Genomic DNA, 22,233 nt, shown 5'->3' with positions numbered 1-22,233 from the left:
GTTCATAGATTGGAAGAACCATTGTTGTTAAAATGTCACATTACCCAAAGAAATCTACAGATTCAATGCAATCCTCATCAAAATACCAATGGCATTCTTCATAAGAACAGAAAAACAAACTCTAAAATTTATATGCAACCTCAAAAGACCCACAATAGGCAAAGTCATCCTAAGCAAAAAGAACAAAACCAGAAAAATCACATTATCTTACATCAAATCATAGTACAGAGCTATAAAAACCAAAATGGCAAGGTACTGGCATAAAAACAGACACATAGACCAGTGGAACAGAATAGAGAACCCAGAAGCAATTCCATACATCTACAGTGAACTCATTTTTGACAAAGGTCCCAAGAACATACACTGGGAAAAGAATATCTCTTCAATAATGATGCTAGGAAAACAGGGTATCTATATTCAGAAGAATGAATCTAGACCCCTATTTCTTACCATAAACAAATATCAAATCAAAATGGATTAAAAACTTAAATATTAAGACCTCATGGCCGGGCAAGGTGGCTCACGCCTGTAATCCCTGCACTTTGGGAGGCCAAGACAGGTGGATCACCTGAAGTTGGGAGTTTGATACCAGCCTGGCCAACATGATGAAACCCTCTCTCTGCTAAAAATACAAAAAAAATTAGCTGGGCATGGTTGTGGGCACCTGTAATCCCACAATCTGAGCTGAGATCATGCCACTGCACTCCAGCCTGGGCAACAAGAGTGAAACTCTGTCAAAACAAAACAAAACTCAAACTATGAATCTACTAAAAGAACACATTGAGGAAGATCTCCAGGATATTGAACTGTTGTCCAGTTTTTTTGAGTAATACCCCATGAGCACAGATGATTAAAGCAAAAATGGATAAATGGGATCATATCAAGTTAAAAACGTCTGCACAGCTAAGAAAACAATCAACAAAGTGAGGAGACAAACCACAGAACCACATTAATGGGAGAAAATATCTGTAAACTACCCATCTGACAAGGGATTAATACCCAGAATGTATAAGGAACTGAAAAAAGTCTATCAAAAAAACTAATATCCAATTTTAAAATGGCCAAAATATCTGAACAGACATTTCTCATCAGAAGACATACGAATGGCAAACAGGCAAACATGAAAAGGTACTCATTATCATTGATCAGAGAAATGCAAATCAAAACTATCATGAGATATCATCTCATCCCTATTAAAACAGTTTTCATCCAAAAGACGGACAATAACAAATGCTGTCAAGAATGTGGAGGGAGAAAAGGGAACCCTTGTGTGCTGTTGGTGGGAATATATATTAGTCCAACTACTATGGAGAACAGTTGGATGTGTCTCAAAAAACTAAAACTAGAACTTTACATATGATCCAGGAATCCCACTGCTTGGTATATACCCCCCCAAAAAGGAAATCAGTATGACAAAGAGATATCTGCACTCCCATGTTTATATTACAGCACTATTCAGAATAACCAAGATTTAGAAACAGCCTAAGTGTCCATCAGCAGATGAATGGATAAAGAAAATGTGGTACTTACACACAACAGAATACTATTCAGCCATAAAAAAAAGTAGATCCTGGCATCTGCAACAAAATAAACAGAATTGAAGGTCATTATGTCAAGTGAAATAAGCCAGGCACAGAAAGACAAATTTCTCATGTTTTCACTTGTTTGCATGAGCTAAAAAATCAAAACAAGTAAACTCAGGAGATAGAGTAGAATGGTGGTTAGGGGCCAGGCGCAGTGGCTTATGCCTGTAACCCCAACACTTTGGGAGGTTGATGCGGGAGAATCTCTTGAGTCTGTTTGAGACCAGCCTGGGCAACATAGTGAGACTCCATCTCTATTACATTTTTCAAAACGGTGGTTATAAGCATGGTCAGTGGCTTGTGCCTGTAATCCCAGCACTTTGGGAAGCTGAGGCAGGCAGATCACTTGAGGTCAGGAGTTTGAGACAAGCCTGGCTAACATGGTGAAATCCTGTCTCTACTAAAAGTACAAAAATTTAGCCAGGCACGGTGGCGGGTGCCTGTAATCCCAGCTCCTCGGGATGCTGAGGCAGGGAGAATTGCTTGAACCCAGGAGGCAGAGGTTGCAGTGAACTGAGACTGCGCCACTGAACTCCAGCCTGGGAGACAGAGAGAGATACTGTCTCAAAAAACAAAAGGTGGTTACCAGAGACTGGGAAGGTACTGTGGCAGGGGAGAAGTGGGGCTGGTTAATGGGTACAAAAATATAGTTAGATGGAATGAGTAAGATCTAGTATTTGATAGCACAACTGGGTGATTACAGGCAATAGTAATTTATTGTACATTTTAAACTAACTAAAAAAGTATAATTGAGTTATCTGTGACACAAAGAAAGGATAAATGTTGACCACGCGCAGTGGCGCACTCCTGTAATCCCAGAACTTTGGGAGGCCGAGGCAGGTGGATCTCTTGAGGTCAGGAGTTCAAGACCAGCCTGGCCAACATGGTGAAACCCCATCTCTACTAAAAATACAAAAATTAGCCAGGTGTGGTGGCGGGCACCTCTAATCCCAGCTCTCAGGAGGCTGAGGCAAGAGAATTGCTTGAACCCGGGAGGCGGAGGTTGCAGTGAGCCAAGATCAAGCCATTGGACTCCAGCCTGGGCAACAGAGCAAGACTCCCTCTCGAAAAGAAGAAAAATAAAGGATAAATCCTTGAGGTGACGGATATCTCATTTAACCTGATGTGATGATTACATATTGTATGCCTGTGTCAAAATATCTCATGTACCCCATAAATACATATACCTACAATGTACCCACAAACATTAAAAATTATATTAAAGGGATGAGCTAATTTAACAATTTGTACTAAGAAGAATGGGTAGAGAAGACACCCTACCAAAATGGGGCAGTTTCTTACCAATCTCTGAAAATATGCTATTAACAAAACACAAAAATATCTTTTGTATCTTATAGTGATTTCAACTACAGGCAGGATGTTTGGAAATGTCCAGTGGCATTTTTAGTCATAATAATATCTGGGATTGCTATTGGCATGTGAGGTCATGGGTTGGGGAGGGAAAGCATCCTGTAAAATAAGCTACAGTGTCATAGCCTAAAAAGCATTGCCAAATCCAATGGCATTTTCTCTTATGTTTTCTTGTAAGAGTTTCACAAGTTTAAGTCTTAGATTTAGGTTTTTGATCATTTTTGTATATAATACTATATAAGGTAAGGGTCCAACTTTTTTCTTTCGTATGTGGCTATCCAGTTTTCCCAGCCTCATATGTTGAAACATCTATCCTTTCCCGACTGAATTAGTCTTGGCACCTTAGTTGAAAATCAATTGCCCACATACGCAAAGGTTTATTTCTGGGCTCTTTATTCTATTGTATTGGTCTAAACATCTGTCCTTATGCCCGTACGACACTATTTTAATTACAATTAACTTAGTTTTTTTAAAAAAATTTAACAGAGATAGGGTCTCACTATGTTGCCCAGACTGGTCACAAACTCCTGATCCTTCCACTTTGGCCTCCCAAAGTGCTGAGATTAGAAGCATGAGCCACCACACCCAGCCATAACTTTGTAATAAGATTTAAAATCAGGAAGTGTGAGACTTCCAATTTGGTTCTTCTTTTTCAAGATTATTTTGGCTATTCAGAGTCCCTTACAATTCACTTGAATTTTAGAATGGGTGTTTCTATTTCTACAAAAACTGGCCTTGGGAGCTAGATAGGATTGCATTGAATCTGTAGACTCTGCTGGGTAGTATTGTCATTCTAACAATTTTAGATCTTCCAGGCTGTGCAGTGGCTCCTGCCTGTAATCCCAGCACTTTGAGAGGCTGAGGCAGGCAGATTACTTGAGCTCAGGAGTTCAAGACCAGCCTGGGCAACATGGCAAAACCAGTCTCTACAAAATATACAAAAATTAGCTGGTCTTGGTGGTGCACGCCTGTAATCCCAGCTACTCAGGAGGCTGAGGTAGGAGAATCACCTGAACCTGGGAAGCAGAGGCTGCAATGAGCCAAGATTGTACCACTGGACTCCAGCCTGGGTGACAGAAGCAAGACCCTGTCTAAATAACAACAAAAACACAATATTATATCTTTCAATTCATGAACACAGGATGTTTTCATATTCATTTATATTTTCTTCAATCTCTTTCTGCAACGTTTTGAAGTTTGCAGTATACAAATCTTGTAGCTCCTTCGTTAAATGTATTTATAAGTATTTTACTCTTTTTGATGATATTATGACTTGAGTTGTTCTCTTAGTTTCCTTTTTGGATTGATTATTCATTGCTAGAGTATAAAATGCAACCAGGCCAGGTGCAATGACTCACACCTAGGTCAAGGAGGGAGGATCAGGAGCTTGAGACCAATCTGGGCAACATAGTAAGACACCATCTCTACAAAAAATTTAAAAATGAGCTGGGTGTAGTGGCACATGCCTGTATTCTCAGCTACTCGGGAGGCTGAGGCAGGAGAATCACCTGAGCCAAGGAGTTCAAGGCTGCAGTGAGTTATGATCATGCCACTGTACTCTAGCCTGGACAATAGAGTGAGATCCTGTATCTAAAAATATATGTAAATAAATAAGAAATAAAATAAAATGCAACTGATTTTTCTGTGTTGATTTTGCATGCCTCCATTTTGCTGAATTTGTTTATTGGCTCTAATTTTCATGTGTGGAATCTTTAAGGTTTTCAACAAAGAAGATTACAACATCTGTGAACAGAGATAATTGTACTTGCTCCTTTCCAATTTAAATGCCTTTATTTTTGTTGCCTAATTTCTCTGGCTACAATTGCTAATACCCTGTTGAATGTAAGTGGCAAATCAGGCACTTGTTAATAATCTTAAGGGAAAAACTTTCAGTTTGATGGTACCATTGATATAAAGTTAGCTGTGGGTTTTTCATATATGGTCTTTATCATGCTGAAGAAGTTTCCTTCTATTCCTATTTAGGATTTTTATCATTAAAAAGAACAGTACATTGCTAATGAATGAATGAATGAAGTTAGTTTAAAGGGGTATGAATGAATGAGGTTAGTTTAAAGGGCTATACAAAAATAAATGTACATGAGTCATAAATGCAAAGAAGGCATGGGGTGATTTGAGGCAAATATGCAAAGTCACCCCTTATATACTGAACACAGTTCCCTTAACTGCAAGAGTTCTTGTTTTTTGGGTTTCTTTTTTCTTTTTTAAACAGTCTTTGAGGTAGATTTCTATTATTAAAGCCTGTTTTTATAGAGTTCAGAGTTCTTCCTTCCTTCTTTTTGATGCCTACTCTCCTTTATCTTCAGCCAGCAAATAAATCTCTAGTGCCAACAGGAAATACTGATTTTCTCACTTTATACCCCTGTCCTAGCTGAACTCATCAGTCACTGGTCTCTGTTTGACCTCACATCCAAGCCGTGGGCCTTCAGAAATGCTCTATAAAACCTGGCGTATAGGAATTGTAGTTAAGTCATTCAAATATCCAGGAGTCTATTTACAAAATTAGGAGGCATCTGGTTAATTGCAAAGGCCCTTCCAATTCCACCAGTCCACGATTCCCTTGAAGATAAGTTACTCAGCTTGCTGAATTTAAAGGCTGCTGAAACACTTGCAGTCGATTTCAAACTGTGTTCTGATAAGCCTATGTTACTAAGTAGAAGATTTAGGGACTCCAAGACTTTCATGAAAATATCGTTTCTAAAATATATTTTAACCATTAAGAAAATGAAAAAACGAGCCACAGACTGAGAGAAAATATTTACAAATCAAATATCAGGTAACTTATATCCATAGTATAGACTATTTTTCCCACAACTAAAAATATATACAGCATGTATACATTTTTAGTTCCATCTGTAAACTAAATTTAAAATGTAAATATTGCATGTGCCCTTTTCTAAACGTACAGGCCAGAGGAACAATTTTTATCCGGATTATATAAAGAACCATTACAACTCAATACCAAAACAAATACCTCAGTTTAAAAAAGGGCAAAAATTGGCCAGGCGTGGTGGCTCACGCCTGTAGTGCCAGCACTTTGGGAGGCCAAGGCGGGCGAATCACGAGGTCAGGAGATTGAGACCATCCTGGTTAACACGGTGAAAGCCCGTCCCCACTAAAAATACAAAAACAAAATTAGCCAGGAGTGGAGTCCGGCGCCTGTAGTCCCAGCTACTCTGGAGGCTGAGGCAGGAGAATGGGGTGAACCTGGGAGGCGGAGCTTGCAGTGAGCCAAGATCGCACCACTGCACTCCAGCCTGGGTGACAGAGCAAAATTCCATCTCAAAAGAAAAAAAGGGCAAAAATTTACAAAGACATTTCACATAAGACATATGAATGGCCAAAAAGTACATGAAAAGATGCTTGGCATCATTAGCCATTGGGTAAATACAAATTCAAACCATAATGAGATCCCACTTCACACCCACTAAAATAGCTGTTATCAAAAAGACCTGCAGTAACAACTGCTGGCAAGATGAGGTGGAGAAATTGGAATCCTCATATATTGCTGGTAGGAATTTAAAAATGATAAAATCACTTTGGAAAACAGTTTGGCAGTTTCTTTAAAAGCAAAACCTATGTTTAACATATGAATCAGCAAATTCTTTTCTCAGAATCTGTCCAAGAGAAATGACAGCCTATGTTTACAGAAAGGGCTGAAAGAGAATGTTATACAGTAGCATTATCCACAACAGCTAAAAATTGGAAATCTGAATATACCCATCAACTGATAAGTAAATAAAATGTGGTATATTCATACAATAAAAAATCGTTCAGCAATCAAAATTAATGAAGTACTAATTCATGCTACAAGATGGATAAACCTCAACAAATGCTAAGTATAATAAAAGAAAAGTACAAAGTAATTATAGGATTCCATTTAATGAAACATGCAGAAAGGCAAATCTTTATAGCTAGAAAGTTGTCTGGAGCTTTCGGAAGCCGAGGTAGGCAGATTACCTGAGCTCAGGCATTGGAGACCAGCCTGGGCAACATGGCAAAAGCCCGTCTCTATTAAAAATACAAAAAATTAGCTGGGCGTGGTGGTGCATGCCTGTAGTCCCAGCTACTTAGGAAGCTGAGGAGGCTGAGGCATGAGAATCACTTGAACTCGGGAGGCAGAGGTTGCGGTGAGCCGAGATTGCGCCACTGCACTCCAGCCTGGGCATCGAGCAAAACTGTCTCAAAAATAAAAAAGGAAAAAAGAAAGTTGTCTGGGGTTTAGATGGGAAAGAAAAATGACTACAAATGGACCTGAGGAATCTTTTTGGGGCGATAGAAATGTCCTTAAATTGGATTGGTAATGACTATACTATTCTATATATTTATTTAAATTCACTGGATTGTATACTTACAAGAGGTGAAAATTTTGAGACCTAATTTCAGTGAAGCTATTTGGTTTTTCTTCCCTGCTTTTTTTCTTTCTTTTTTTTTTTTTTTTTTTTTGAGACGGAGTCTCACTCTGTCACCCAGGCCTAGGCTGGAGTGCAGTGGTGCAATCTTGGTTCACTGCAACCTCCGCCTCCCAGGTTCAAGTGATTCTCCTGCCTCAGCCTCCTGAGTAGCTGGGATTACAGATGCCCACCACCACACCCAGCTAATTTTTGTATTTTTAGTAGAGACGGGGTTTACCAGGTTGGCTAGGCTGGTCTCAAACTCCTGACCTCAGGTGATCCACCTGCCTCGGTCTCCCAAAGTCCTGGGATTACAGGCATGAGACACCATGTCTGGCTTTTTTTTTTTTTTTTTTTTTTTTTTGGACAGAGTCTTGCTCTGTTGCCCAGGCTAGAGTGCAGTGGCACGATCTTGGCTCACTGTAACCTCTGCCTCCTGGGTTGAAGCTATTCTCCTGTCTCAGCCTCCCAAGTAGCTGGGATTACAAGCACCCGCCACCATGCCCAGCTAATTTTTTGTGTTTTTAGTAAAGACAGGGTTTTGCCATGTTGCCCAGGCTGGTCTCAAACTCCTGACTTCAGGTGATCCACCCACCTCGGCCTCCCAAAGTGCTGGGATTACAGGAGTGATCCCACTGTGCCCAGCCAAAGCTATTTTTTTAAAAGCCAATAAGTGACAATGTGCCCCTTCAAAATATATTAAACATATATAATTATTTATTTAAAACATTTAAGAATTTGTATAAAAACGTATTTGCCATGCCTTCTCATGTACTATATACTGAAGTTTAACATATTGGGAACATATATGTTAATTTGTGCCATATTTATTTGTTTCTCAGAATAAATCTTCTCTTGCCATGTCTGTTTAATCAGAACTGTAAAATTATAAGATGAACAAAACAACACAACACAAAAACCTAAAATCATTTCTGACTGCTAGTCCATGAGTGAGATTTTTTTTCTCAATATTGTACAATCAAAACAAATGCAGAAATAAATTTCAGGGGCTTATTACAGCTGATATCAGTAAACCTTTCTCACAAGGTTTTTGTGCTAAAAATACTGTTTTCATTGTATAATTTCCTGATAAGCAAAAGTTATAATTTTAGCACATAAAGTACTTGTATCAATAAATATATTAGTATTATATATTGTGGTTATGCAATTAAATTTTAAAAGGTTTTTGTTGCTAAAACAAAAAATATCTGAATTATCCTGGATCAGAGGCAATACAGTGAGATCAAGCTCAACTGCATTTTTACTAGTAGGCTGATGAGAAAGAAATTTAGTTGAAAAGAATACCTTAATATCCTCTAAGGCTGCCATGAAGGTAGATGGGATTTTACTTCATATAGCAAAGGTGTGAATTAGTTAATTAATTAATTAATTAATTTATTTATTTAGAGACATCGTCTGGCTCTGTCGCCCAGGCTGGAGTGCTTGATCTTGGCTCACTGCAACCTCCACCTCCTGGATTCAAGCGATTCTCATGCCTCAGCCTCCCAAGTAGCTGAGACTACAGGTGTGTGCCAGCACACCTGGCTAATTTTTGTATTTTTAATAGAGATGAGGTTTCACCATGTTGGCTAGACTAGCCTCAAACTCCTGACCTCACATGATCTGCCCGCCTCGGCCTCCCAACGTGCTGGAATTACAGGCATAAGCCACCATGCCCGGCCAAAGGTTTGAATTTTTAAAAAACATTTTCAAAAAATCAGATGTTCCATTTCCTTTTTCACCTGACATTTCATAGAAACAGAGTGCTCTTTGCCTTTTCCTCTTTCCTGTTGGCTGCAATTCAAGCCCAGGGACTGGAGTTCTTGTAGCTACCTTGGACTGTGAAATGACTGAGAATGGAAGTCACATATGGCAAAGCAACAAGACAGAAGGAGTGTGGATGCTTGAAACCATGAAATTGCTATACTGTCTTTGGAGTGACTGTTTCTATATTTCTTGAACATGAAAGAAATAAATGTCTATTTTTTTCTCCCATTGTCCTACAGCTAAACTTGATCCTGAGATAGGAGTGACTCAGACAGAGAGAGCTGAAGGCACAAAGGCTGACACAGGAAAACATTTGGCATCTTGAAAACATAACAAGGTAAATGTAGCTGGAGTACCAGTAATGGGAGGGAAAATGGGAGGAGACAGGGTGGGAGTTAATGGGGTGCCAGATTGTATAAGGCCTGGTGACTCATTGGGACTTTGAGCTTTAATTTAGATGTGGGAAGCCATCAGAGAATTTTGAGAAGAAAAATGACCCAACTGGTCTATGTTTTAAAGGAATCTCTTTGTGGAGAACAGACTTATGCCAATGCTTAGAAGTCATCATATGGGTAAAATGAGTATTTATTACAATACTCTCTATACTTCTTTTACGCATTTAAAATATTCTACCACCAGGCATGGTGACTCACACCTATAATCCCAGTGCCTTGGGAGGCTAAGGTGGGAGGATCACTTGAGGCCAGGAGTTCAAGGCTGCAGTGAGTTATCATGGCACCACTGCACTCCAGCATGGGAAACAGAGTGAGATCCTGTCTCTAAAAATAAAAAATAAAATATTCTAGACTATAAAATTTCATGGAAAACTGATCACAGTCACATTTATTAACTGGCCAAAGCTAAAACTGAATCATTTGTAACTAATTTTACTATAACATATCAGAATAAAGAACATGTTAACTTAGAAGGGTTTGTTCTGGGCTATCCAGAAAACAGATACGGTTCATATAATGTGTGGTTGGCTTGTTAGCAGCAGAACGTATCCTAGTCACGTGGCACCAAAATATGTTAGTAGTGGCCAGTCCATACAGGTCTGCAGCAACCTCAGTTCTTGCCTCCTCAGAAGAAAGAATTCGACAGAGGAGCGTAAGGCAGAGTGAGAGAGCAAGACAACTTTTAGAGCAGGAGTAAAAGTTTATCAAAAAGCTTTGGGGCAGTAATGAAAGGAAATAAAGTACACTTGGAAGAGGGTCAGGTGAGCAACTTGAGAAATCCCATGCACAGTTTGACCTTTGACCTGTGGTTTTACACCCTGGCATACTTCTGGGGTCTTACGTCCCTTCTCCCCTGATTCTTCCCTTGGTATGGGCTGTCTGCATGCACAGTGGCCTGTCAGCACTTGGGTGGGGCCACATGTGCAGTGTGTTTACAGAAGTTGTATGCATGCTCATCTGAGGTGTTTTTCTCTTACCAGTCAAATGTTCTCAGGAGGCCATATACCAGTTAAACTCTAGCATTTTGCCGCTTAGTGCATATGCTTGATTGAGCCCATTTGCCCAGCTCCTGAGATCTTTATCAGGAAGCTGCTGATCACTAGTTTCAGGTGTTTCTATCTATTGGGAGACTGCCTTTCCCTGGCACTAGCTGCAACCAATTACTATTTTGCAGAGTCAGTGTAACAACTGCCTGACCATCACCTGATGGTGGCCTGACATTCCTGGGTTGGGGGTCGGGGACTCTCCTGCCCTGCACTTGTCTGACTAACTAACTACTGTAACAGACTAGAGAGCTCTACATTGGAACTTGCCTCTGGGTTTTACTAACTTGGAGGGTGAGTTTGACTAAGTCAGTCATGTAACCTTCCTAATCTACCAAAATGTAGTCATCTTTACCTACCCAAATTTTGTGAGGATTAAGTGCTTAGCATTGTTCATTGTTCCTAGTACAGAATAATCATCCCATAAGTGGCGTCTTAATTATTTTTAATCACAATTACCAGAATCTGAGAATACTTAACTACACTTTTAACACCGAATCAGGGCAATATAAAATGTCCAGGCATAAGGAAGTTTTTCTGTTATGAATGGAGACAGCTTCACACAAGGATTTTCCATTCTTTGATGCAAAAGCTCTCAAGTGCATCTGCTTTTTCAAAAAAATCTGGTAAGCTTGCTTGTGGAAGAAACTTGAGTATCTCAGTCATAGGAATACCCGTAAGAAAACCAATTAATTACCATTCTGATTCATACTTCAATTTCTTGTGATTCATAAATTATTATGAATCAGCAACTATGAATCTCATCAGCACTAGCATACTGAAAAGATCATTTCTGGGCCCACGTTTTACCTCCTGGAACTTTATGATGCTCTTACACTGAAGATTAAAAAAAAAAAAAATCCCCTTTAGCATCAGACTGTGCAGGGGAAAAATTAACCATTTTTAAATACACCAGAACATTCTGTTCTTCGTAACAAGACCTGCCTTTAAGGGAAACTATCTTTTCAGAGGCTAACCTATTGAGGTTTTATGAGCACTTAAATGACCTTGGTGAACGGAAATACCCAACTCCAAACCCCTCCAGCCATCCTGTCCTATTTAAGGCGGAAGGTTGGGGAGACTGAGAGGCACGATGAAGTTCACAGCCTAGGGGCACAGGCTTACTTAAAAACCAAGACCTAATCATAGGACTGTAGAATACTATCCCCCACCCCCCACCCCCCACCACCACATCAGGAAAGGCCTAGCTACTAGAGTTCTTTTTACTCAGTACATCATGTCTGGCTTTCAACAACAACAAAAAAATACAAGGCATACTAAAAGGCAAAAAATAGTTTGAACAGACAGAGCACTAGAACCAGACACAGATATTCTAGGAAGGGTAGAATTATCAGAGTGGGAATTAAAAACAACTATGATTAATATGATAAAAGCTCTAATGGCGCCAGGCATAGTAGCTCACACCTATAATCCCACCATATTGGGAGGCTGAGGTGGAAGGACTGCTTGAGTGAAGGAGTTCAAGACCAGCCCGGGCAACATGGCAAAACCCTGTTTCTACAAAAAATACATAAATTAGCTGGGCATGGTGGCATATACCTGTAGTGCTAGCTACTCAGGAGGCTGAGGTAGGAGAATCCCCTGAGCCTGGAGAAGTCAAGGCTGCAGTGAGCAGTGATCACTCGACTGCACTCCAGCCTGAGCAACAAAGTGAGACCCTGTCTCAAAATTAAATTAAATTAAATTAAATTAAATTAAATTAAAAACTAAAAAAAATTTTAAATGAGCTGGGTGGGCTGGCATGTGGCTGTAGTTCTAGCTACTTGGGAAACTGAGGCAGGTGGATCAGTCGGGACCTGGAGTTTGAGGCTAGTGAGCTATAATTACATTACTGCACTCTAGTCTGGGTGATACAGTGAGACCCTGTCTCAAAAAATAAATAAGAGGCCAGGAGTTCAAGACCAGCCTCACCAACATGGTGAAACCGTCTCTACTAAGAATACAAAAATTAGCCTGGCATGGTGGCGTGTGCCTATAATCCCAGCTACTTGGCAGGATGAGGCATGCAAATTGCTTGAATATGGGAGGCACAGGTGCAGTGAGCCAAGATCACACCACTGCACTCCAGCCTGAGTGACAGAGCAAGAATGTCTCAAAAAAAAAAAAAAAAAAAATCATTTGTTTCCAGCTGGGCATGGTGGCTCATGCCTGTAATCTCAGCACTTTGGGAGGCCAAGGTGGGTGGATAACCTGAGGTTTAGAATTCAAGACCAACCTGGCCAACATGGTGAAACCCCGTCTACTAAAAATACAAAAAATTAGCTGGGCGTGGTGGCGCATGCCTATAATCCCAGCTACTCGGGAGGCTGAGATAAGAGAATAGCTTGAACCTAGGGGGCAGAGGATGCAGTAAGCCGAGATTGTGCCACTGCACTTCAGCCCGGGTGACAGAGTGAGACTCCATCTCCAAAAATAAAAATAAAAATAAATAAATAAGCTGGGCATGATGGCTCACACCTATAACCCCAGCACTTTGGGAAGCCCAGGCAGGAAAATCAGTTGAAGCTAGGAGTTCGAGACTACCCTGCAGAACATAGCGAGATCCAATCACTACAAAAACTACAAAAAATACTCGACACAGTGGTGCATGTCTATAGTCCCAGGTGCTCAGAAAGCTGGGACAGGAGGATCACTTGAGCCCAGGAGTTTGAGGCTGCAGTGAGCTATGATCATGTCACTGCATTCCAGCCTGGGTGACAAAGTGAGACTATGCCTCTAAAAAAGAAAAAGAAAAAAGAAAAATAAATAAATGAAAGCTCCAATGGATAAAGTAGATGGCATGTAATAAGACAGATGGAAATTCTGAGAAAGAGTCAAAAAAATGCTAGAGATTAAAAATACTATGAAGATTGCTATTCACAATCTTTAGAGGTGACTAAACACAGCTGAGGAAAGATTCTCTGAGCTTGAGGATGTTCAGTAGAAACTGAAAAGCCAAGAGAAAAAAGACCCAAAAAAGGGGGAGCAAAATATTCAAGAACTGCGGGACGATTAAAAATATATAACTTACAGAAAGAGAGAAAGGAACAAACACTGTGTGTGTGTGTGTGTTTTATTTTTGAGACAGAATCTCACTCTGTTGCCCAGGCTGGAGTGCAGTGGTATAATCTTAGCTCACTGCAACCTCTGCCTCCTGGATTCAAGTGATTCTCCTGCCTCAGCCTCCCTAGTAGCTGGGATAACACGCTCCTGCCACCATGCCCAACTAATTTTTGTATTTTTAGTAAAGACGGGATTTCACCATGTTGGCCAGGCTGGTCTCAAACTTCTGACCTCAGGTGATCGACCTACCTCAGCCTCCCGAAATGATGGAATTACAGGCGTGAGCCACTGCGCCCAGCCAAAAACAATATTTGAAGCAATTATGAACTGAGAGTTTCTCCCAAATTAATGTTAGATACTAAACTACAGATTCAGGAAACTCAAAGAATACCAGGAAGAATAAATCCCAAGTAAATTGCACATAGGTATATCATATTCAAACTACAGAATATCAAAGATAGAGAGAAAATCTTCAATGAAGCCAGAGGGGAAAAATATTCTTAACTATAGAGAAAGAAAAATAAGAATTATATCTGACTTATTAGAAACCATGCAAGCAGGAAGAGAATGCAGTATATTTAACACATTGGTAGAAAAATAACACCAACTTAGAATTCTGTATACTGTGAAATTTTCCTTCAGATTTAAAGAAGAAATAGACTTTCTCAGACAAATAAATATCAAGGGAATTTGTTGTCAGCACATCTGTCTTGCAGAAGTGTTTTTTAAAAGTTATTTTACTTTATTTTATTTTTTAAATAGAAGACCCAGCATGGTGGCTCACGCCTGTAATCCCAGCAATTTGAGAGGCTGAAGTGCGCAGATCACTTGAGCTCAGGAATTCAAAACCAGCCTGGGCAACATGGCAAAACCCCATCTCTCCTAAAAATAAAAAAATTAGCCAGGTGTGGTGACACACGCACTGGTAGTCCCAGCTACTTGAGGGGCTGAGGTGGGAGGATCACTTGAGCCTGGAGGTCAAGTCTGCAGTGATCCCTGATCATGCCTGTGCACTTCAGCCTGGGCAGCAGAGTGAGACCTTGTCTCAAACAAACAAACAAACAAACAAAATTGGAGACATGGTCTCACTATGTTGGCCAGCCTGGTTTCGAACTCTTGGCCTCAAGTGATCCTCCCACCTCAGCCTCCTAAAGCGCTGGGATTACAGGCATTGGCCAACATGTCTGGCCAAAAGATGTTCTTCAAAGAGAAGAAAATTGATAAAGGTCAGAAAATCAATAAAGGTCAGAAAATGAAAGCTGCATAAAGAAAGGCCGTGTCAGTAAAAGTTTTTTTCAAAAAAGAGTGGCCATCACTTAAAGACCCTATAGACATTAAAAGGATAGTAACAAAACTACTCTCACAAATTTGATAATCTAGATGAAATGGACCAATTCCTTGAAAGATGCAATCTGCCAAAATTCACACACACAAATTAGACAATCTGTAAAGATCCAGGATTATTTTAAAAGTTAAATCAATAATTAATAAAACTCCAAAACAGAAAGTCCCTAGCCCCAGATAGATTCACTGGCAAATTATATCAAACATTTAAAGAAGCAGCTGTACAAGTTCTTTTTTTTGAGACAGAGTGTCGCTGTGTCGCCCAGGCTGGAGTGCAGTGGCATGATCTCGGCTCACTGCAAGCTCCGCCTCCCAGGTTCATGCGATTCTCCTGCCTCAGCCTCCCAAGAAGCTGGGACTACAGGTGCCCACCACCACGCCCGGCTAATTTTTTGTATTTTTAGTAGAGACGGGGTTTCACTGTGTTCGCCAGGATGGTCTTGATCTCCTGACCTCATGATCCACCCGCCTCATCCTCCCAAAGTGCTGGGATTACAGGTGTGAGCTACCACGCCAGGCCACAAGTTCTTTATAATGTATTTTAGGAGACAGAAATAGAGGGAATACTTCCTAACTCCCTAGCTACTCAAGAACCAGGGAGGACCATTGTGGGCTTCACCTGGGAGCTGGTTAGAAATGCAGTATCTGTGCTTGCTTTGAGAGCACGTATAATAAAATTAGAACAATTCAGAGAAGATGAGCATGCCCCCCCTACACAAAGACAATACACAAATTTGTGAAGTGTTCCATATTTAACAAAAACACATTTTTAAAAAATGCAGAATCTTGTGCCTCAGTATAGGCCTACACTCAAAACCTGCAAGTTCGTCAAGATCCACAAGTCATTCATGCGTACATTAAGTATTAAGAAGTACTGGTCCTCAAACTATCTGCATACTGGAGTCTCCAGTATGAATCAGAAGAAATTCTGATTTAATTAGTGTGAGTGTGGCCTGGGCTTTGGGATTTTTAAAAGCTCCCCAGGCAATTTTAAAATTCAGCAAAATCTAAAGAGAGGTCTTAGAAGCCAAGATCACAGAATGAATATCGGTGAAGTATCATTTTGCTTACCTCAAAGGGCCTTATCAATGGCAGTATTCCATGGGCTGCCATCTAATCTGCTACTAATAGATAAAATCTCATAATGCCCCCGGTCAAGTTTCCACCAAGAAATTTGAGAGTCTGGGCGTTATGTGATGACTCACATCTGTAATCCCATCACCTTGGGAGGCCGAGGCAGGGGAAGTGCTTGAGGCCAGGAGCTCAAGACCTACCAGTGCAACATAGGAGCACCCCATCTCTACAACTATATATATATATGTGTGTATATATGTATACATATATATATGTATATATACATGTGTATATATATGTATATATATAAATTAGCTGGGCATGGTAGTGTTGTAGGACTTTCTTCTTAGGGTCCTTGTCATACAACCAGTAAAGATTAGGCTTGCAGACACTTTGAAGGGTGAGAAAAATGGAATTTACTGGGTGAAAAGGAAAAAGGGGAAACAGGGACTGAAAGCAAAGTAAGAGTCCTGCTAGCTGGTCTCTTGCCTCACAGATTGAATCACAGGTTACCACCCTGGAACGGGAGAGAGTCCAGGCTCCTCCCCACTGCAAAGGGCTCAAACTTCCAATGGCTCCACCCCATTCTCCCAGCGTAGGGGCTGGTCAGAGGTTCTCCTGGGACCCCTTTATACTTGGCTGTCTCAGTAGTACACACCTGCAATCCTAGCTACTCAGGAGGCTGAGGCAGGAGGATCACTGGAGCCCAGGAGTTGGAGGTTACAGTGAGCCTTGATTGCACCACTGCACTCCAGCCAGGCCAACAGAGAGGGACCCTGTCCCCAAAAATAGTAAATATATAATAAAATAAATTCGAGAGATTATATTTTTAGAAATATTTGTTTCAATAGTTTAGTAGCATAGAACTCTGTACTTTACCTTTTCTCTTTCCCTTCCACCAAAATTCTTTACACTAATAGGGTAGGTTCCATTTAAATAGATGTAAATTAATTAATTAAACATGTTTTATTTAGCCTGCTATTAAGCCACAAATTATACTTTAATTTAATGAAATTAGTGTTCAGCAAAATGCCAGTTTAATGGGGTTCCAACTTAAAACCAATAAAACATTGAGGGTAATTCAAAAGACTGTATTGCAAATTACTCAGGAACTGGAGAGGTGAGAAGAGAGTGGGGGATGGAATTGAGGAGGAGGCGAAAAGATGAAAGAACCGAGGGAAAGACCAGAGAAAGGAATACTCCCCTGTTCTTTTTGGTTTTGTAAACTGTTAATGACAAGTAGATTCTACTAGCTGAATTCAATGATCCAGGGCTCCAACCAACTGACAGTCATGGCTGGTTTCCATAGTTAACAAAATGTAGAACTATTTATTCAAAGAGGTTTAATTAGAATGTTCGAATATTGGAGCTTAAATATAACTTGAGAGGTTTGCCTAAAAAACTTAAATTCAGGTCAGGTGTGGTGGCTCGTGCCTATAATCCCAGCACTTTAGGAGGCTGAGGCAGGTGGGTCACCTCAGGGCAGGAGTTCGAGACCAGCCTGGCCAAAATGACGAAACCCTGTCTCTACTAAAAATACAAAAATTAGTTGGGCATGGTGGCGGGCGCCTGTAATCCCAGCTACTTGGGAAGCTGGGGCAGGAGAATCGCTTGAACCCAGGAGGCAGAGGGTGCAGTGAGCCAAGATCGCACCATTGCATTCCAGCCTGGGTGACAAGAGCAAAACTCTGTTTCAAAAAAAAAAAAAAAAGACAAACTTAAACTCATGTTTAAGACTTCCCTTAAACATGAGAAGGCAAAGGGGCAACTACATTTTTCTGATATTATCGGAGTAAAATTATTCCAGTGGCACAAGATTTTTTTTTTTTTTTTTACAGATTACCCTGAGATACTTACTCTCTACTTTTGTACCAGAAAAACTTAAAGTCACAGCTGGACCAAAGGTATGTCAGTTCCAAACTTGAAAAGAAAAGGTAACTCTCTAAATATAATTATTTCTTTTTAATCACCTTGCAAATTTTCTCTTTCCTCTTCTGTTTCTCTAGTTCTTTTCTTCAAGTAGGAAATGATTGTGTTTGCTTCGCAAAGACCTAACACACAGCTGTAAAGAATTCAAGCTGGCCGGGCTTGGTGGCTCACGCCTGTAATCCCAAAACTTTGGGAGGCCGAGGTGGGCAGATCACAGGGTCAAGAGATCGAGAATATCCCAGTCAACATGGTGAAACCCCATCTCTACTAAAAATACAAAAAATTAGCCGGGCATGGTGACAGGCGCCTGTAGTCCCAGCTACTCGGGAGGCTGAGGCAGGACAGTCGCTTGAACCTGGGAGGCACAGGTTGCAGTGAACCGAGATCGTGCCACTGCACTCCATCCTGGTGACAGAGCAAGACTCCATCTCAAACAAACAAACAAACAAAAAGAATTCAAGCCAGGCAGTTGTCTGCTGCAGAACATATAATATTGATGATATATGTTTAGTATGCCATTTGGACATGGAGAATAACTTTGCTATAGATATTCAATATAACCAAGAGCATAGGCATAAAATGCTCACAGTCGCCAATAGTTCCAAGTGTACGCACAAGTTTTGCACATCTTCAGTATATTTTAGATCCTAGATCAGTTAGCCTTACTTGGTAATGCAAGAAAGCTTCATTTTATTTTATTTGTTCTGTTGCCTTAAAACAAAGGGAGATAGTTGACAGTTTTTTAAAGGAATAAGAAGAGTGGTTGCTTTTGGCAGAAGGGAATTTGTCATTCTCTCCATCAGAGAAGGATTAATTGTATTGTTTTGGAGGCAGTGGGGATTAGGATGGGAATATTTGAATTTCATTATTAGAGTAGGTGGGTGCTGCATAAAAATATACTTGAAACTAAAGTCCTATGCTGCCAAAATATTTGCCAGTTAAGTGCAAAATATATTTGCAAATCCCACAAAACAGGAAGACCAGAGTGTCTTGAACAATGTTGCTCAGTGTCTTGAGAGTACTGCCAATTCTTATTCTTGGCTTTGTTTTCTGAAAGCTGCTTCCTCTTTGGCTAGGAGCTGTTCACCTTTTCCTGAAGCACGTCTACCAACAGGGGCACACTAGGAAATCTCTAATGAATTCCTGTAGTTTTATTTCCTTCAAATTCCACTGGCAGAGAACTTGACAGTGTGGTGAAATCACTGAAGATGTTAATACTTGGGCTTTTCCCTACAAAATCATTGAAAAGTCTTCCAAACACACCAGCAGATTGCTCTTCCAAGTCTCAGGACAATCTTAATCTTAAAATGCATAAGCATTAAACCCCTAAGATATGTGTTCCAATTATGTTTTGAATTATGTTTTGAAAGTTGTTTTCTCTGAAAAAGTAGGGATCTAAACTTTTCTTTTCACACTACCTTCCCATATACACAGAGACTCCAACTAACTTGGCATCAAAAATAAAAACTATAATATAAATGACGCATAGATGTACACTTTATTCTGAAAACTTACCATTCTGTTCCACTTTCATAAAGTTACTCTTATCCTTTGTATGTCCCATCAGTCCTTCCTTTACAATGTTTGAGGAATTTGTCTCTCTCCATAACCTCTAACCTTACTTTATCTTAGCCCTTTATCATTTTATCTTTTCTTATTTATTTTTTTTGAGACAGAGTCTCACTCTGTTGACCAGGCTGGAGTGCAGTGGCACGATCTTGGCTCACTGTAACCTCTGCCTCCTGGATTCACACCATTCTCCTGCCTCAGCCTCCCGAGTAGCTGGGACTACAGGTGCACACCACCACGCCTGGCTAATTTTTGTATTTTAAGTAGAGATGGGGTTTCTCCATGTTGGCAAGGATGGTGTCGATCTCTTGACCTCATGATCCACCCACCTTGGCCTCCCAAAGTGCTGGAATTACAGGAATGAGCCACCGCACCCAGCCACCCTTTATCATTTTATATCTGGGCTATCTTCCAAGCTAGTCTCTGCCAACAATACTTTGTTCTCTAATCCAACCTAAACTGTCCTATACCCCGTCTCCAGTATAATCTTTATTCCAGAACTATCAAACTCTTTCTTCATATTGTTGCCCATTGAAAATCTGCTAGTTCTTCTCCCAACTGAAAGAATCAAGTCCTGGCCAGGTGCGGTGACCTGTGATCCCAGCATTTTGGTAGGCCAAGGTGAGAGCTTTGCTTGAAGCCAGGAGTTCAGCACCAGCCTGGGCAATAGAGCAAGACTCTGTCTTAAAAAAATAAATGAATCAAGTCCAAACTCCTGACCTTGGAAGCATGGCCACCACATCCTGATGCTACACAGCCTTTCTCCACTCTTCTTCTTTTTTTTTTTTAATTTTTTTGCAATTGTTTCATTACAACAAAAGAATAAAAATGATAGTTGGATGCCATGAAGTGGGTGGCAATGCCTTAACTGTATGCTTGTTGTCAGGCCTGAGGGCCTCTTCCATCCTTGTCAAGAGAAGTGTTAACCTTTCCTTTCATACAATACTCCCCACTCTTCTTTTCTAAGACACTTAGGCATCTCATAATCCTGCCTCTTATTTTCTCACTTCCATCCTTTGTTCACACTACTCGTGCCGTTCCCTGTTGTCATATTTTTAAATCCAATGTATTAATTTTCATACCTAGATCCAGGCCCACCTCCATGAAGCCTTTCTTCACTACCACTCTAGCCCACAGTGGTCTCATCTTCCTTTGAGCTCTTAATATTTATTCTTGAAACAATGAACCCAATAATCCTATAGACAGGTTTTTTTTGTATAAACATAGAAATTGACCCTGCTGGTCTTAAAGTTGAAGACTTATATTTGTTTTATCTGGGTTCTTTCCTCAGGAAAGAACCCCCAGTCCTCTCAAAAAGTATCAAAGAACTGAAACTCACCAGACCGTCACATCCAGACAATGAGACACCAGACCCCTTATTCATCAGGATCGCTTCCTTAGGCCTCCCCAGTTCCTATTTTCCTACACATTGTTGCATTTCTTCTCTGCTATATAAACCCCTAATTTTAGTTGGTCAGGGGGAAGGATTTGAGACTGAGCCTGTATCTCCTCAGCTGAAGCACCCAATTAAAGCCTTCTTCCTTAGCAATACTTGTCTCAGTGATTGGCTTTCTGTGTGGTGAGCAGCAGGACCATAGACAAAACCCCTGGTGTTTTGGTAACATTCTCACTTCTATTCATTTAGCAGCTTATCATTTAATGACTCTTTCCTATCTCCAAAACCATTTCATTTTAGAAATGTTTACATCTTATTCTCTCAACTATTATACATCATGATCTCTTCCATTCATTGAACAAATATATACTGGATTTACTGAGTGCCAGGTACAATGGTAGGTATAGGAGAAAGTCCCTGTTTTCTCATTAAACTGCAGTTCGCAAAGCAGTGTTTTGTTGTTGTTGTTTGAGACAGAGTCACACTCTGTCACCCAGACTGCAGTGCGGTGGCACAGTTTCAGCTCACTGCAACCTCTGCCTCCTGGGCTCAGGTGATTCTCCTGCCTCAGCCTCCCAAGTAGCTGTAACTACAGGCATGCACCACCACGCGCAGCTAATTTGTATATTTTCAGTAGAGACGGGGTTTCGCCATGTTGGCCAGGCTGGTCTCCAACTCCTGACCTCAGGTGATCCACCCACCTCAGCTTCCCAAAGTGCTAGGATTATCCGCGTGAGCCACTGCGCCCAGTCTCAAAGCAGTGCATTTTTATGCATAACAAGTATTTACTTTATGCATAACAAGTATTTACTGCTTTACTTGAGACCCCTGCCACACTCTTCATAATCCAATGGAGAAATCTCTAAAACATTAAAGAATATTAAAAGACTAGAAAGATGAGCTTTTATTAACTTTTTCTGGGCTTTTAACACTACAGAGTTACCAACTATTACATGAGTTCAATTGGACTTCCTACTTACTGATTTTTTTTAAAATCACATTTTAACATTATCATCAGAGGCAGAATCTGTAAAGTGGTATGATATGGTTTCCTATGAAGTGGCATAAACAGGTCTACATCCTAGTCTCCTTCTTTTTAACTGAAATCTTAGTGACATGAAACTGTGGACAATTGGAAAAAAAGTCTTTCTGTTCGAGGACAAGAAATCTGCTATTGGGTGATGAGATATATTAAATTTGAGCTTTTTTGATCTCCTCGAGGGATAT

General features: G+C 40.4%; 1 protein-coding gene and 2 non-coding genes across 4 annotated transcripts in view; 1 reads left to right on the top strand and 2 right to left on the bottom strand.

The window, feature by feature from the left end:
- The window catches only part of ABCG2 (ATP binding cassette subfamily G member 2 (Junior blood group)), a 139,355-nt gene that overhangs the window by 91,621 nt on the left and 25,501 nt on the right, over window positions 1–22,233 (bottom strand). The window contains exon 2 of one of the 2 annotated variants that reach the window (XM_023198088.2): window positions 1,531–1,577. The exons of the other annotated variant lie outside the window; for it this stretch is intronic. The gene's annotated coding sequence lies outside the window, so the exon portion shown is untranslated. The remainder of the gene's footprint in view (window positions 1–1,530; window positions 1,578–22,233) is intronic. 2 annotated transcript variants of the gene reach the window in all.
- LOC111530890 lies at window positions 15,686–15,794 on the top strand. Its single transcript, XR_002728034.2, has one exon. It is a non-coding gene; the product is annotated as a U6 spliceosomal RNA (small nuclear RNA).
- On the bottom strand, window positions 20,434–20,556 carry LOC111530892. Its single transcript, XR_002728036.1, has one exon. It is a non-coding gene; the product is annotated as a U6atac minor spliceosomal RNA (small nuclear RNA).

Source organism: Piliocolobus tephrosceles, chromosome 3, assembly GCF_002776525.5.
Source record: "Piliocolobus tephrosceles isolate RC106 chromosome 3, ASM277652v3, whole genome shotgun sequence".
In the NCBI taxonomy this organism is placed as follows: Eukaryota; Metazoa; Chordata; class Mammalia; order Primates; family Cercopithecidae; genus Piliocolobus; species Piliocolobus tephrosceles.
Note: the sequence above shows the minus strand (reverse complement) of the source record. Positions and strands in the feature narration are given on the sequence as shown.